General features: G+C 38.4%; 1 long non-coding RNA gene across 1 annotated transcript in view; it reads left to right on the forward strand.

The window, feature by feature from the left end:
* Window positions 1-17,409, forward strand: part of LOC109547285 (uncharacterized) — a 60,917-nt gene extending 43,508 nt beyond the window's left edge. The window contains exons 2-3 of the long non-coding RNA XR_004524492.2: window positions 9,511-9,752; window positions 13,514-17,409. This is a non-coding gene — a long non-coding RNA (uncharacterized lncRNA). The remainder of the gene's footprint in view (window positions 1-9,510; window positions 9,753-13,513) is intronic.
* Window positions 17,410-17,626: the final 217 nt, after the last annotated feature.

Below are 17,626 nucleotides of genomic sequence, written 5' to 3' on the forward strand. Positions count from 1 at the left end.
GCAGATGACATTAAGTTATAAGGTGATGTATTTATAAAATCACAGAACGGTATTCTCACTTTAAATGAAATTCAGGTTGTTGTTACCTTTTATTTTTCTCCCTAAACTCTGAGGGAACACAAATTCAGAGAAAACTTTCTCAATCTGGGATGCCTAATTTGTACATTTCCAGTTCTGCTCAGTTTCTGTCTAGTCCTGTATATCTGCTAACAATACTATTCAAGAACATCTTTCAAAAGTATCATAAGTTATGTCCATTATCAGTTATAATACCTATATTATATATGGCATATCAACATTCAGTCCAAAGACACCATTGCCTCTGAACAGATTGTTTTTTCTGCAATTAGGTGCTGTATACTAAGCTAGCTAAGAAAATAAGACTTGACACCATATACCAAGGCTCTATTTAGCAGCACTGTCGTGAAGGTAAATGAACAAAATGGATCTATGAGCACTTTGGAGGAAAGGAACAATAGTGCAATACATAAAGAATTATAATAAAAATAATAACAGTCATCAGATCTGGCCTAAGGGAAATTGGAGAGCAGAAGTAAAAGCAATTTCACAAACCTTATATAACTATCTTCTTCTTTTTGTTTTTGTTGTTTTCTTTGGTTTCCATGGTGAACTGTATTTGCAAAAAAGGCTCACCATTTGGATTAACTGCCCCCATTAGTCCAACATTTCACTCCACCTCACTATCCAAAAGCTCCCTACCAATTTTCCATTTAACCAAATATCCAAATAAATGCAACTAAACAGCTAATTCGTTCAGAAAAGTGGTCAAAATAAGCATTAAGACTTGACTATCTCAAGATGATTTTGAAGAAGTTGAGCAGAAGATAGCCCTTGAAATGATACTGTAGGTAACATGGCCAATTGTGCAAACTACGAATGGGTTTCTTCTGGTACAGTTGGCAACTTTTGGAAGAATAGTTTGGCAGTGCCAAAACAAGGAAAATTGACGGAAATAAGTGTTGTAGGAAAAGTGGAAATTTGAGGCTTCTGATGATTATTTTTCTTTATCATATTTAAAATTGTAATATTGCATATTTATGAATTGTAAACTATATGAACTATAAATGATGCACACTATATATATCTAATATATAGTAGATGTGCATTGATTATAGTTCATATATACATGTATATATACATATATAAATATATATTTCCTCTGGCTTTTTTGCTTTACCTATTTGAACTAGTGTTTTTTTTTCCTAATTTTAACATAAATTTAGATTTAGAGAAATGTTGCAAGATTAGTATAAAAAATTCCAATTCCGAAGTTTTCTCAGATTCTCTAAATTTTGACATTTTGGTATATTTGTTTCCTCTCTCTCTCTCTGGCCCCCTCCCTCCTTCCCTCCAATTTTTCCTGAACAATTTAAGAGTAGGTTGAAAATATAATATCCACATCACTCATATATGTATATGTGTGTTTCTTAACAACAGGGAATTCTGATTATTTTTTAAATCTACCCTAAAATGTTACTCAACTTTTTAAAAGTTCCTGTTGTAATCACAAATTATTTGCTGTCACAGCAGAAAATACAGGGATGAAGGAAAAAGAACATCACCAATAATTCTCCACCACATAAAGAAATGACCAACATGAATATTTTGTCTATTATTTGAAGTGTCTTCTATGGAACTTTTATGGGCTATCACTCATACTATATGTAATAAAACATAACATTTCTCAAATACTTTATAAAAATAATTTTTTCAAATCCAACACACAATAGCTCATCTTTTGCAGGGAAAAAATATTGATATTTCTTAGCTTAAGCCGAAAATTCCAAGGCAATTTTATGTCTCTCACACTTTCTCTCCCAGTTTGCAGATTCATTGGTTCTTTTTCTTTTTTTTAACATCTTTATTGGAGTATAATTGCTTTACAATGTTGTGTTAGTTTACACTATATAACAAAGTGAATCAGCTGTATGTATACCTATATCCCCATATCCCCTCCCTCTTGCGTCTCCCTTCCACCCTCCCTATCCCACCCTTCTGGGTGGTCACAAAGCACTGAACTGATCTCCCTGTGCTATGCAGCAGCTTCCCACTAGCCATCCATTTTATATTTGGTAGTGCATATATATCAATGCCACGTTTACACTTCATCCCAGCACACCCTTCATCTCCCCGTGTCCTCAAGTCCATTATCTATGTCTGCATCTTTATTCCTGTCCTGCCGCTAGGTTCTTCAGAAACATTTTTTCTTTTTTTTTTAGATTCCATATATATGTGATAGCATACAGTATTTGTTTTTCTCTTTCTGACATACTTTACTCTGTATGACAGACGCTAGGTCCATCGACCTCCCTACAAATAACTCAATTTCATTTCTTTTTATGTCTAATACTCCATTCTATATATGTGCCATAACTTCTTTATCCATTCATCTGTCAATGGACACTTAGGTTGCTTCCATGTCCTGGCTATTGTAAATAGAGCTGCAATGAACATTTTGGTACATAGCTCTTTTTGATTTATGATTTTCTCAGGGTATATGCCCAGTACTGAGATTGCTGGGTCATATGGTAGTTCTATTTGTAGTTTTTTAAGGAACCTCCATACTGTTGTCCATAGTAGCTGTGTCAATTTACATTCCCACCAACAGTGCAATCGGGTTCCCTTTTCTCCACACACTCTCCAGTATTTATTGGTTGTAGATTTTTGGATGATGGCCATTCCAACCGCTGTGAGGTGATACCTCATTGTAGTTTTGATTTGCATTTCTCTAATGATTAGTGATGTTGAGCATCCTGTCATGTGTTTGTTGGCAATGTGCATATCTTCTTTGGAGAAATGTCTTTTTAGGTCTTCTGCCCATTTTTGGATTGGGTTTTTCGTTTTTTTGATATTGAGCTGCAGGAGCTGCTTGTAAGTTTTGGAGATTAATCCTTTGTCAGTTGCTTCATTTGCAAATATTTTCTCCCATTCTGAGGGTTATATTTTTGCCTTGCTTATGGTTTCCTTTGCTGTGCAAAAGCTTTTAAGTTTCATTAGGTCCCATTTGTTATTTTTGTTTTTCTTTCCATTTCTCTAGGAGGTGGGTAAAAAAGGATCTTGCTGTAATTTATGTCATAGAGTGTTCTGCCTATGGTTTCCTCTAGGAGTTTTATAGTGTCCGGTCTTACATTTAGTTCTCTACTCCATTTTGAGTTTATTTTTGTGTACGGTGTTAGGGAGGGTTCTAATTTCATTCTTTTATATGTAGCTGGACAGTTTTCCTAGCACCACTTATTGAAGACACTGTCTTTTCTCCATTGTATACTCTTGCCTCTTTTATCAAAGATAAGGTGACCATATGTGCTTGGTTTATCTCTTGGTTTTCTATCCTGTTCCACTGATATATATTTCTGTTTCTGTGCCAGTACCATACTGCCTTGATTACTGTAGCTTTGTAGTATAGTCTGAAGTCAGGAGCCTGATTCCTCTAGCTCCATTTTTCTTTCTCAAGATTGCTTTGGCTATTCGGGATCTTTTGTGTTTCCATACAATTTGTGAAATTTTTTGTTCTAGTTCTGTGAAAAATGCTATTGGTAGTTTGATAGGGATTGCATTGAATCTGTAAAGTGCTTTGGGTAGTATAGTCATTTCCACATTGTTGATTCCTGCAATCAAAGAACATGGTATGTTGCTCCATCTCTTTGTATCATCTTTAATTTCTTTCATTAGTGTCTTATAGTTTTCTGCATACAGGTATTTTGTCTCCTTTGGTAGGTTTATTACTAGGTATTTTATTCTTTTTGTTGCAATGATAAATGGGAAAGTTTCCATAATTTCTCTTTCAGATATTTCATCATTAGTGTATAGGAATGCAAGAGATTTCTGTGCATTCATTTTATATCCTGTTGCTTTACTAACTTCATTGATTACCTCTAGTAGTTTTCTGGTAGCATTTTTAAGATACTCTATGTATAGTATCATGTCATCTGCAAACAGTGACAGTGTTACTTCTTCTTTTCCGATTTGGATTCCTTTTATTTCTTTTTCTTCTTGATTGCTCTGGCTAAAACTTCCAAAACTATGTTGAATAATAGTGGTGAGAATCGGCAACCTTGTCTTGTTCCTGATCTTAGTGGAAATGGTTTCAGTTTTTCACCATTGAGAACGATGTTGGCTCTGGGTTTGTCATATATGGCCTTTATTATGTAGAGGTAGCTCCCCCATGTCTATTTTCTGGAGGGTTTTTTATCCTAAATCGGTATTTAATTTTGTCAAAAGATTTTTCTCCATCTATTGAGATGATCATATAGTTTTTCTCCTTCAATTTGTTAATATGGTGTATCACATTGATTGATTTGCATATATTGAAGAATCCTTGCATTCCTGGGATAAACCCCACTTGATCATGGTGTATGATCCTTTTAATGTGCTGTTGGATTCTGTTTCCTAGTATTCTGTTGAAGATTTTTGCATCTATGTTCATCAGTGATATCGGCCTGTAGTTTTCTTTCTTTGTGACATCTTTGTCTGGTTTTGGTATCAGGGTGGTGGTGGCCTTGTAGAATGAGTTTGGGAGTGTTCCTCTCTCTGCTATATTTTGGAAGAGTTTAAGAAGGATAGATGTTAGCTCTTCTCTAAATGTTTGGTAGAATTCGCCTGTGAATCCATCTGTTCCTGGGCTTTTGTTGGTTGAAAGATTTTTAATCACAGTTTCAATTTCAATGTTTGTGATTGGTCTGTTCATATTTTCTATTTCTTCCTGGTTCAGTCTCATAAGGTTGTGCTTTTCTAAGAAGTTGTCCATTTCTTCCAGGTTTTTCATTTTATTGGCATAGAGTTGCTTGTAGTAATCTCTTACGATCCTTTGTATTTCTGCAATGTCAGTTGTTACTTCTCCTTTTTCATTTCTAATTCTGTTCACTTGAGTCTTCTCCCTTTTTTGTTGCTGCGTCTGGCTAATGGTTTATCAATTTTGTTTATCTTCTCAAAGAACCAGCTTTATTTTTATTGATCTTTGCTATTGTTTCCTTCATTTCTTTTTCATTTATTTCTGATCTGATTTTTATGATTTCTTTCTTTCTGCCAACTTTGGGGGTTTTTTTCTATTTTCTCTAATTGCTTTAGGTGTAAGTTTAGGTTGTTTATTTGAGGTTTTTCTTGTTTCTTGAGGTAAGATTGTATTGCTCTAAACTTCCATCTTAGGACTGCTTTTGCAGCATCCCATAAGTTTTGGGTGATCGTGTTTTTGACATCTTTATTGGAGTACAATTGCTTTGCATTGGTGTGTTAGTTTCTGCGTTTTCATTTTCAGTTGTTTGTAGGTATTTTTTGATTTCCTATTTGATTTCATCAGTGACCTCTTGGTTATTTTGTAGTGTATTGTTTAGCTTCCATGTGTTTGTATTTTCTACAGTTTTGTTCCCTGTAATTGATATCTACTCTCATAGCATAGTCGTCAGAAAACACACGTGATATGATTTCAATTTTCTTAATTTTATCAAGGCTTGATTTGTGACCCAAGATATGATCTATCCTGGAGAATGTTCCATGAGCCCTTGAGAAAGTAGTGAATTCTGTTGTTTTTGGGTGGAAAGTCCTAAAAATATCAATTAAGTCTATCTTGTCTGATGTGTCATTTAAAGCTTGTGTTTCCTTTATTTATCCATTGGTGAAAGTGGGGTGTTAAAATCTCCTACTATGATTGTGTTCCTGTCGATTTCCCCTTTTATGGCTATTAGCATTTGCCTTATGTATTGAGGTTCTCCTATGTTGGGTGCATAAATATTTACAATTGTTATATCTTCTTCTTGGATTCATCCCTTGATTATTATGTAGTGTCCTTCTTTGTCTCTTGTAATAGTCTTTATTTTAAAGTTTATTTTGTCTGATATGAGAATTGCTACTCCAGCTTTCTTTTGATTTCCATTTGCATGGAATATCTTTTTCCATCCCCTCACTTTCAGTCTGTATGTGTCCCTCGGTGTGAAGTGGGTCTCTTGTAGACAGCATATATACAGATCTTGTTTTTGTATCCATTCAGCCAATCTATGTCTTCTGGTTGGAGCATTTAGTCCATTTACATTTAAGGTAATTATCTATATGTATTTTCCTATTACCATTTTCTTAATTGTTTTGGATTTGTTATTGTAGGTCTTTTCCTTCTGTTGTGTTTCTTGCCTAGAGAAGTTCCTTTAACATTTGCTGTAAAGCTGGTTTGGTGGTGCTGAATTCTCTTAGCTTTTGCTTGTCTGTAAAGGTTTTAATTTCTCCATCGAATCTGAATGAGATCCTTGCTGGGTAGAGTAATCTTGGTTGTAGATTTTTCTCTTTCTTCTCTTTAAATATGTCCTGCCACTCCCTTCTGGCTTGCAGAGTTTCAGGTGCAAGAGCATCTGTTATCCTTATAGGGATTCCCTTGTATGTTATTTGTTGCTTTTCCCTTGCTGCTTTTAATATTTTTTCTTTGTATTTAATTTTTGATAGTGTGATTAATATGTGTCTTGGCATGTTTCTCCTTAGATTTATCCTGTATGGGACTCTCTGCACTTCCTGTACTTGATTTAGTATTTCCTTTCCCATATTAGGGAAATTTTCAACTATAGTCTCTTCAAATATTTTCTCAGTCCCTTGCTTTTTCTCTTCTTCTTCTGGGAACCCTATAAGTCAAATGTTGGTGCTTTTAATGTTGTCCCAGAGGTCTCTGAGGCTGTCCTCAATTCTTTTCATTTTTTTTCTTTATTCTGCTCTGTGATAGTTATTTCCACTATATTACCTTCCAAGTCACTTATCTGTTTTTCTGCCTCAGTTATTCTGTTATTGTTTCCTTCTACAGAATTTTTAATTTCATTTATTGTGTTGTTCATCATTGTTTGTTTACTCTTTAGTTCTTTTGGTCCTTGTTAATATTTCTTTTATTTTCTCCATTCTATTTCCAAGATTTTGGATCATCTTTACTATCATTGCTCTGAATTCTTTTTCAGGGAGACTGCCTATTTCCTCTTCATTTGTTTGGTCTGTTGGGTTTTTACCTTGCTCCTTCATCTGCTGCATATTTCTCTGTCTTCTCCTTTTGTTTAATTTACTGTGTTTGTGGGTCTCCTTTTTGCAGGCTGCAGGTTCGTAGTTCCCATTGTTTTTGGTGTCTGCCCCCAGTGGGTGAGGTTGGTTCAGTGGGTTGTGCAGGCTTCCTGTTGGAGAGGACTGGTGTCTATTTTCATGGTTGGGAATGGAACTTGCCTTTCTTGTGGCCAGGGCCGTGGCCAGTCGTGTGTTTTGTTTTGTTTTATTTTTCTTTTGCCGTACGCGGGCCTCTCACTGTTGTGGTCTCTCCCGTTGCGGAGCACAGGCTCCGGATGTGCAGGCTCAGCGGCCATGGCTCACGGGCCCAGCTGCTCTGTGGCATGTGGGATCTTCCCAGACCTGGGCACGAACCCGTGTCCCCTGCATCGGCAGGCGGACTCCCAACCAATGCGCCACCAGGGAAGCCCCCAGTGGTGTGTTTTTGTGTGTCTGTGAACTTAGTATGATTTTAGGCAGCCTCTCTGCTAATGGGTGGGGTCGTGTTCCTGTCTTCCTAGTTGTTTAGCATGGGGCTTCCAGTACTCGAGCTTGCTGGCCATTGGGTGCGGCTGGGCCTTAGCGTTGAGACAGAGATCTCTGGAGAGCTTTTGCCGATTGATATTACATAGGGCTGGGAGGTCTCTGGTGGTCCAATGTCCTGAACTCTGCTTTCCCACCTCAGAGGCTCAGGTGTGACACAAGGTCAGAGCACCAAGACACTGTCAGCCACATGGTTCAGAATAAAAGGGAAAAAAAAATAAAGAAAAAAAATTTTTAATTAAAAATTAAAAAATAACGTAAATTTTTAAAAAATTATTAAAATAAGAAAATAAAATTAATTTTAAAAAGAAGATAGCAACCAAACTAATAAACAAATCCACCAGTGATAACAAGCGTTAAAAACGAAACTAAGATAAACATAAAAGTCAGAAACAAATCAGTCATAGACAGCAAACCCCAAGTCTACAGTTGCTCCCAAAGTCCACCGCCTCAATTTTGGGACAATTCCTTTTCTGTTCATTTATTCCACAGATGCAGGGTACATCAAGTTGATTATGGGGATTTAATCCTCTCCTCCTGAGGCTGCACAGAGAAATTTCCCTTTCTCTTCTTTGTTCGCACACCTCCTGGGGTTCAGCTTTGGTTTTGGCCCCACCTCTGCATGTAGGTCGCCCTCAGGCATCTGTCACCCACCCAGAGAGGACGGAGTTAAAGCATTGGCTGATTAGGGTGCTCTTGCTCACTCAGGCCAGGGGGAGGGAGGGATACAGAATGCGGGGCGAGTCCGCGGTGGCAGAGGCTGGCGTGATGTTACAACAGCCTGAGGTGTGGTGTGTGTTCTCCCGGGGAAGTTGTCCCTGGATCCCAGGACCCTGGCTGTGGTGGGCTGCACAGGCTCCCCGGAAGAGGGGTGTGGATAGTGACCTGTGCTTGCACACAGGATTCTTGGTGGCGGCAGCAGCAGCATTAGCGTTTCATGCCCGTCTCTGGGTCTGAGCTGATAGCAGTGGCTCGTGCCCATCTGTGGAGCTCGCTTAGGCAGTGCTCTGCCTTCTGTGGGCACACGCGGAAGGAATCCCCTCTCTTCACGCACCGCAAAACAATGGTCTCTTGCCTCTTAGGCAGGTCCAGACTTTTTCCCGGACTCCCTCCCAGCTAGCTGTGGTGCACTAGCCCCTTTCAGGCTGTGTTCACGCAGCCAACCACAGTCCTCTCCCTGGGATCTGACCTCTGAAGCCTGAGCCTCAGCTCCCAGCCCCCACCCGCCCCCGCAAGTGAGCAGAGAAGCATCTCAGGCTGGTGAGTGCTGGTCGGCACTGATCCTCTGAGTGGGAATCTCTCTGCTTTGCCCTCCGCACCCCTGTTGCTGTGCTCTCCTCTGTGGCTCCAAAGCTTCCCCCCCGCCCACCCCCTGTCTCCGTCAGTAAAGGGGCTTCCTAGTGTGGGGGAGCTTTTCCTCCTTCACAGCTCCCTCCCAGAAGTGCAGGTCCTGTCCCTATTCTTTTGTGTTTGTTTTTTCTTTTGCCCTACCTAAGTAAGTGGGGATTTTCTTGCCTTTTGGGAAGTTTGAGGTCTTCTACCAGCGTTCAGTAGGTGTTCTGTAGGAGTTGTTCCACATGTAGATGTATTTTTGATGTATTTGTGGGGAGGAAGGTGATCTCCATGTCTTACTCCTCTGCCATCTTGAAAGTCCTCCCATTGGTTCTTATCTTAACAATATCTCTCTTCTTTCTCTTTCAGTTTTCATTCACTTATTTATTCAAAATTTCTAACTGCTTTCTAGGTAACAGGTGCTGAACTATGATAACATGGGCTTTAGAATCAGATGAACTAGTTTCAAATTGTAACACTCCCTCTGACTAACTTCTGTGATCTTAGGCAAGTTGCTTAACCTCTCTGCACCTCAGTTTTCTCATGTGTTACAAAGGGATACTAATAGTGGTATACAATAGCCCCTCTTGTCTACAGTTTTGCTTTCCCTGGTTTCAGTTACCCAACGTCAACTGTGGTCCGAAAATATTAAATGGATAACTCCAGAAATAAACAATTCTTAAGGTTTAAATTACATGCCATTCTGAAGTAGTGTGATGAATCTCATGCTGTCCAGCCCCATCTCGCCTGGGATCACCAACCATCATCTGCTCCTGAGAGCCAATCATTGACATTGCCATGGCTAGACGATCCATGATCTCCCGAAGCAGATGATCCTCCTTCTGAGATACCGTCAGAAGGTCAGTAGTAGCCTAAGGCTACAACATAATGCCTCCATCAATCACCTCACTCCATCTCATCACATAGGCATTTTATCATCTCACATTATCACAAGAAGAAGGGCGACTAAAGTACAATAAGGTATTTTTGAGAGAGAGAAAGAGCACATTCACACGTTTTATTACAATATACTGTTATAATTATTCTACTTTATTATTAGTTATCATTAATTTCTTACTATGTCTAATTTATAAATTAAATTTTATCGTAGGTATGTATTATAGAAAAAAACACAGTATTGTACATATATAGGATTTGGCACTCTCCATGGTTTTAGGCATCACTGGGGATCTTGGAAGGTATTCCCCATGGATAAAAGGGGACTACTGTACTACTTTTAAAACAGTACCTGGCTCACAGTCAGCATTAAACAAATGTTGCTGTTATTGCTACTACTGTCCCTGTTGCTACTATAGGAGTGTTGTCAAGGTAAATGTGACAATGTATAGAAAATGCTTAACATGGTGCCCCACTATAGTAGCACATGATAAACAATAGCTATTATTAGCATTATTTCTGTGTTAGGCACAAGAGGTACACAGATGAGTAAGTCATCCTCTCTACTCTTGGAGAACTAACCGCCCAGTATTTACAGCTACCAGATTAATCCAACCGTACTTCAGAGTTCAGTTCAAATGTGACCTTATCCACAAGGCTTTCACTGATCCCCTCAGCTGGGAAGAATATTAAAAATATTGCCTTTTACTAAAATTTCCATGACCGATTTTTTTTCCTACACTTCCCTTATCAAAGTTTAGCACATTATATTTTTATTTGTTTACACAGTTTTCTCTATTTCTAGACTTTTAGTTACTAGAAGGGCAGTGAATGTGTTTTATTAATCTTTTAGCTGCCAGAGTATATGCAAAGGGTTTTGCATTCTTTTGTCCTTCCTTCCATCTTCACTCATCTTATTCCACCAAATATTTGAGTGTTCCTTGTTTATAGTGGGTATTTGAAAAAGGCTGGTTAAATAAATAAGCAATGGGGTTAATCATTTGAAATTCAAGAAGGTGCATGTTATTAGGTCTATCTCATATATTTTCAAAAAGTATAAAATTTAAACTACTTGAGGCCATAAGAACAGATTTCCACTTCATTTTGAGTTTGTGCTAAGTTCCACTTGGTAACTTTTTGGCTCCATCTTACAGCTATTTCAAGTGGGATTCTTTCATGGTGTACATATTTTTAAAATATTGTCATGCTGTGCCCAGGATAGTCACAGAACTTCCACAGCAAGTGCTCCTTGTTGAAGTACAGAGTTATTAATAATGACAAGTCATTTGGATACTTTAATTAGTGTCCAGCACTATTTCCATTAGTTAATACATATTTTTAACATCATAGTGCCCTACAACAATTGTATTGTAGATTTCCCTGGCACTGCAATTTCCCCAATGGATTATGCCACCCTATGTTTCTGGAGATCTTGTTAAAAATACTAAGAAAATGTCTTCTGTAGGTAAAGGTCACATAGTTAATCAAAAATATTTTTAATGCCAACTGGTCAAACCTTTTCCTCTACTCCTTTTTAAACATGTAGAAGACTTTCCATAATCTTTCTCCTACACTCCTACCCTTCCTCTTCCTTTTGTTCACTTGATTCTGAATAAAGGGGTACAGGAAAAGGAGATTAGATAGGGCCATACAAAAATCTCTTCGGAGTTATCCAAACACCAAGCAATCCTAGACACTACTGCCATCCAAAATTCAGTTGCCATAGTTTGTAGCAAAAGTCAGTTCTGTGTCTTTAGTAACTGTAAAGTTATGAAAATAGCTGTTATATTAAAGCATTAGAAAGTGTATTTACCCAGATACTTAGTAAAATATAGTCATTGATTAATATGTGGAGCTTTTTCTGTTTTGTTCACTCATGTATTCTCAGAACTAGAAAGCAAAGTAGATGTGCAATAAATATTTTTGATTAAATGCACAAAGGAAGAGATCTCACAGTACCTAAACACTGTGAGCTCTAAAGACTATTTTTTTAAGTTGTTTTGAATGTAGAATTACCAAACAGCTGTTCTGATTTTTATTAGGCGAATCCCATCAAGTGTTTTACTAATTTCCTATAGCAATTTTCATTATTTCTGAGAATGGAGACGAAAGTCAGATGAAATCACCTTTTCATTTGAACTTACTGCACTTAATTTTGATTTTTTTTCTCCTACACAAGATATCTCCCTCTAAACTGTCCTCCTCCAAACCCATTCAAAGTTATCTACTTGTACACATTGGAGTCTGAGATAGACACTGATTTTTAAATCATCAGACCTCTGAAAAATGCCAACATTTTCATATATGGGTATTTAATATGCATAACTCTAATTGTAAACTACCCTGTCTCTAGTTTTTGTTTTCTTTTGAAACAGAAACCTGAACTACTAGGAGCCTGAATTAGAGGGACAGGTGGACTGTCATCTCAAAAAGTGTCCTCTGAGCCTTATCCCTGAGGATCTGTGCCCAGGATAGCATAACTAACATCAGGGAGCATTAGGAGTAGAGAAGGTCATTTTCTACTTGGTTAGAAGCTCTCCCCTTGGACCTAGATCATGACCTGGCCTTTCAGTTTGGCACAAGGAAGAAATTTTACTAAAAAGTGATATGAGACACACATGGCCCTTAATGATCTGGCTCCTGTCCACGTCCCTAACCTCACTTCCAGACACACCTCGTGCTGCCATATTTTGCACTTCTTTGCCCAAAAAAGTAAATCATATGGTGGAATGTGAGGGACACATCAGGTGTGTGAGGCAGATGTTTTAGAGTAGGAAGCCTCATAGGTGCTCTCACCATACCTAATTATGGGGATGTTTCAGTCTGGAGAACTTGGATTGAGAACTTCCTAAGCGCTGCCAATCAGAATTAACTGTTTTCTCCTCTACACTCCCATAATGTTTTGTTTGATGTTCTGTCTTTCAAAACTTACCATGCTTTGTGTTATATTATTCTTAGCTGTGAATGTGGATATATCTCCCATTAGATCATAATCTTGAAGGCAGAGTTTATCTATTTTCTCATGTCTCTCATCATTTTCTACAATACTTTGGGTATAATCAAGCTGAATACTTATTTTTAATTGTTCAAAAATAAAGATGATGCTATGGGACCTGAGAGGGTATCCATCTGAGTCCTATTCAAGTTTCCCCTTCCCCATCACTGTCCTGTCTCTACCCCAACCATCATCACCAAGCTAAATCCCAGATACCACTGTAAAGAGATATTTTTTAAAACACGATTAGGCTGAGGATAACAGGTTTAACTCACAGTTATTGAATACTCATTTGACTGATGAGGAGATGGAGACCCAAATAACTTTCAGTAGCTTTGCCAAATGTCACACAATTACACAGCTAGTAAGTGGCTCTGCCAGGACTGAAATTCAAGCCCCCTGACACGAAGTCAAAGTCTCTTTCCACAAACGCTGAAACGTTTAGATGGACTTCTCTCACTCTCTAGTTTATAATTCTAATGCACCTAGTTGTTTAATCAGAAACTTATTTTGTGTACCCTCAGCCAGGAAGAAGCTAAATATTCTGAACACATGAAGCTCATTTTAATGACATACTTATTTCTATGTTTATGTATTTGTGCCTTTATTTATATTATATTTTTTGTGTTTGTATGTTTATGTATCCAGGTATTTAGTGTACTTACGTATTTATATGTGTGTGCTTATTTTTTATGTATGCTTTTATGTATTTCTTTATCTTACCTGTAGGGCTATGAAGCTCTTACTCCCAGTGCTATTAGAGGAGAGCACATCGGTTAATTGTACCGTAATTTCCTATAGTGTTTCTGAGGATTTCAGCTTAAAATAGGTGTTGAATTTCAATGAAAAGACCCCAGCTCTTGAGCTCCTGGGGGAGAGGACAGAGAGAGCAGCTTTGTGCAGAACCAAATTGCTGAGCTTTGGAAACACCTCGAAGCCAACGGAAACTTCAGCTACAAGAGCAGGAAAAAAAGAGACCAAAAGCTACCCAAGCTTAAAAGAGAATGAGGAAAATGATGAAGAGAAGCTCAGGAGCAAGCAAGAAGTACTGTGATGCTACAGAGGAACAGGGACCTCAGAGAGTTCAAGAGGTATAGCTGGCCTGGAGAAGCAGCAGGCAGAACCCAGAGAAAGGGCCAACATGAGGGAGCTGATGTTTCCCACCCTGAAGGTGATACAGGACCATGTGGACGTTTTAAAGAGCACACAGGAAAAGCTCATCAAAGACTACGGGACACTGATGAATGAGGTCACAGGACTGAAAGAAACCCTAAGAGAGGAAAATTATCGAATAAATATCATGGAAGAGAGAACAGTACAAATGAGGACCAAATTGAGCTTCAATCTCAAAAGATAAAAATTTTAAGCAAACAGTTCTTCACAGAACAAGAAGAGGTGATGGATCTTGAAAACACATCAAGGAGGTATAATATTTGTGTATCTGGCATCCCTGAAGGTATAGAAAATGAGAGTAACCTTGAAACTATTATTGAGGAAATTATTGAAAAACATTTTCCAGAGCGAAACAAAGATCTCAACTTACAGAGAGAATTTACAGGTCCCCACTTAAATATACCTCTTAAAGTAAAAGTCCAAGGCACATAATTGTACAGTTCCTGAATTTGAAAGAAAAAGAAAGAATCTTGCAAGCTGCTCAGAAAAAAAAGGAGGACTGATTTTCAACAAAGTAAAGATAGGGCTGACCCCTGACTATGCCTTACTTACAGTGCAAGAGAGACAAAGTTGGAGCAAGATCTACTACCACCTGAAGTTCCTGGGTCTGAAGCCTCAAGTGAACCATCCTGCCAAGCTATCTTGCCTATTTGAAGATGAGAGAAGAATGTTTGACAATCAAGATGACTTCAAGGGATTTGTCAGCAAAACTCCAAAACTACTGGCTTTTCTGCAAACAGCTGCAGCCCAGGGAGAGTGTGCTCCTTGAGATAAGTGACTAAATTGATATACAAAACTGTTTCTTAATAGAATGTAGATCTTAGTTTTATGATTAATTTCATTTTTGCCAGGGTAATTAGTGAAAATGAAGTACAAATGTAATGTTGACCGATTTGCCCTTAAGTGTGTGTATATCTACATCTATATCCATATCTATACCTATCTATATATCTATCTATCATCTATCTATTCTACATGAGAAGGGGAGAAGAAAAAGTTTTAAAAAATGGGAAGGGATGAGGGAGGGATAAATGGAAAAGAGGATATGAATACAGCAAGATAATAGTAGTGGGTGGGATAGGGAAACATTGGAATATGATAGATAAAATAATAAAAAATAATTTTATTGTGAATGTGAAAGCAATAAACTATAGGAAATTAACAGACTTGTTCAGAGAAAGAAAGTTTTCCCCCACCCTCTGTCAAGGGTACTTGGATCTTTTAGAAAATTTGACCATATCTTAGAGCACAAAACAAGTAGAACTGGAAGAGATGCATGTACATTGAAATGATTGCCTATAAACTGATATTTTTAGAAACAGATTGTAAACAGTGGGTGATGTTGCAGTGATGTGTTTTTAAATTGCTAATTTGTATTGCTCCTGCAGTTTATATGTCTCCATTTAACTTTAATTATATAATTTGTTAATCATACAATAAATGGAGCTTAAAGAACCCAATTGTTGACTTCTTTACTTTCCTTTGGACAACTGATTAAAAGCTCCCGAATGACATTACCTCCCTTCTCTTCCTCATATCCCAGCCCCCCGAAAATTTCTACAATTTAGACACACTGGAGGCAAGTCAGACTCTGAAGCAGAAAAAAAAGCTTTCCTGGCACTGGCACTTTAAAGCATCCTGCCTGTGTCAGACCTAAACTGCTCGTCAAAGCCACTCTGCCTGCCCACCAAAGGCAGTGGGGCTGAGCCCACCTCTTTCCTTCTGGGGCCATCAACTTCATCCAACATAGGAAAAGGGGACAATGAAACACTTTGCAGCCCACCCTCAGAGGCTTCCTTCATTTTATAAGTCTATCCCTGAACTCTTACCCCCATGTACTCAGATGCACAAAACATACAAGCACACACATCTTTTCTTCTTGTTGTTTCTTATATAAATAAAAGGCATCTTATGATGCTAGGAGAATTATTATTTGGGGACAGTGGGGCAATAGTTTACTTTCCTGGTAAATGGTATGTAGGCCAAACAGAACCTTGTGGCCCTGCTAGATTGGAACACCACAAAACATCATTTTCTCTATCCACCCATTAACCTTAAGTTAAATTCACCTAGGCAATCACACTGTTGGTTTGCTTTACGACAGGCATCCAGAAGCCTGATCATGCAGGTCTCCATGGCTTATGGCTCACAATGAATGTTTTGATTAAATAAGTTTCAGTTCTGGTTCATCACTTGCATTTGATTTATTCTTGGAATCTTCCTTCACAGTCCTGAAAATACCCTCAGTTATAGCTTCTGGAAGTGACTTAATGCCCCAAACTGTGCCTTTAATAATTGAAATCCTGGATAAGTTGAAACCCAAACTCTGTGGATGGGCCCCAGCTTCCCTTTCCATCTCTAAAAGAAGGTACTTCCCACCTCCAAACCTCAACACCCCTACCCCAGGTCTTACTGTTAGAACCTAATCTGTCTGGTTGGGCCTCCTCACTGTCCCAGAGCACTACTTGTCTAGTGCCACCTTAGTTCCTTTCTTGTCTACTCCATGGCTGAGACTTAATGGGGAGTTGGGAGGAGTGCTAAAACATATTAGCACCTCTCGTGTGCACCAAATACTCTAGAGATCTAACTCAGCCTTTAGGTGGCTTACCACAGTAGTAAAGTGGGGGGAGGAGGAATGCGCTATAATGCTCATCATTCTCTTGAGATTGTATGAAAATTATCAGGATTCTTGGTAGTTCCTGTTTACCACTGAGAATCACTGTCCTAAAGCATAAAACTGGAAGAAAGTGGTTTGTGTTAGCATACGGTATTTATTATTCTTGTTCTGACTTACTTCACTCTGTATGACAGACGCTAGGTCCATCCACCTCACTACAAACAACTCAATTTCATTTCTTTTCATGGCTGAGTAATATTCCATTGTATATATGTGCCACATCTTCTTTATCCATTCATCTGTCGATGGACACTTAGGTTGCTCCCATGTCCTGGCTATTGTAAATAGGGCTGCAATGAACATTGCGGTACATGACTCTTTTTGAATTATGGTTTTCTCAGGGTATATGCCCAGTAGTGGGATTGCTGGGTCGTATGGTAGTTCCATTTTTAGTTTTTTAAGGAACCTCCATACTGTTCTCCATAGTGGCTGTATCAATTTACATTCCCATCAACAGTGCAAGAGGTTTCCCTTTTCTCCACACCCTCTCCGGCATTTATTGTTTGTAGATTTTTGGATGATGGCCATTCTGACTGGTGTGAGATGATACCTCATTGTAGTTTTGATTTGCGTTTCTCTAATGATTAGTGATGTTGAGCATCCATTCATGTCTTTGTTGGCAGTGGGATAGGAGAGGGTGGGAGGGAGACGCAAGAGGGAGGAGATATGGGGATATATGTATATGTAGCTGATTCACTTTGTTATAAAGCAGAAACTAACACACCATTGTAAAGCAATTATACTCCAATAAAGATGTTAAAAAAAAAGAAAGAAAGTGGTTTATTAGTGAATGTTTAACGGCTTTCTGAGGAAAAAAACCTGATTTGTAGCATTTGCTTGTTCAGTGGTGTAAATTCTATGGCCGTGGCCAATTTTTAGCTACCAACATGATGATACTAAACGCTGGGTTAAGGCAAGATGCATACATTCAGCTCTCCTGAGCCAGCCATAGCTGCCTCCAGCACATCCCTGGGAGGAGACCACCTTTGCCC

Source organism: Tursiops truncatus, chromosome X (genome assembly GCF_011762595.2).
Source record: "Tursiops truncatus isolate mTurTru1 chromosome X, mTurTru1.mat.Y, whole genome shotgun sequence".
In the NCBI taxonomy this organism is placed as follows: Eukaryota; Metazoa; Chordata; class Mammalia; order Artiodactyla; family Delphinidae; genus Tursiops; species Tursiops truncatus.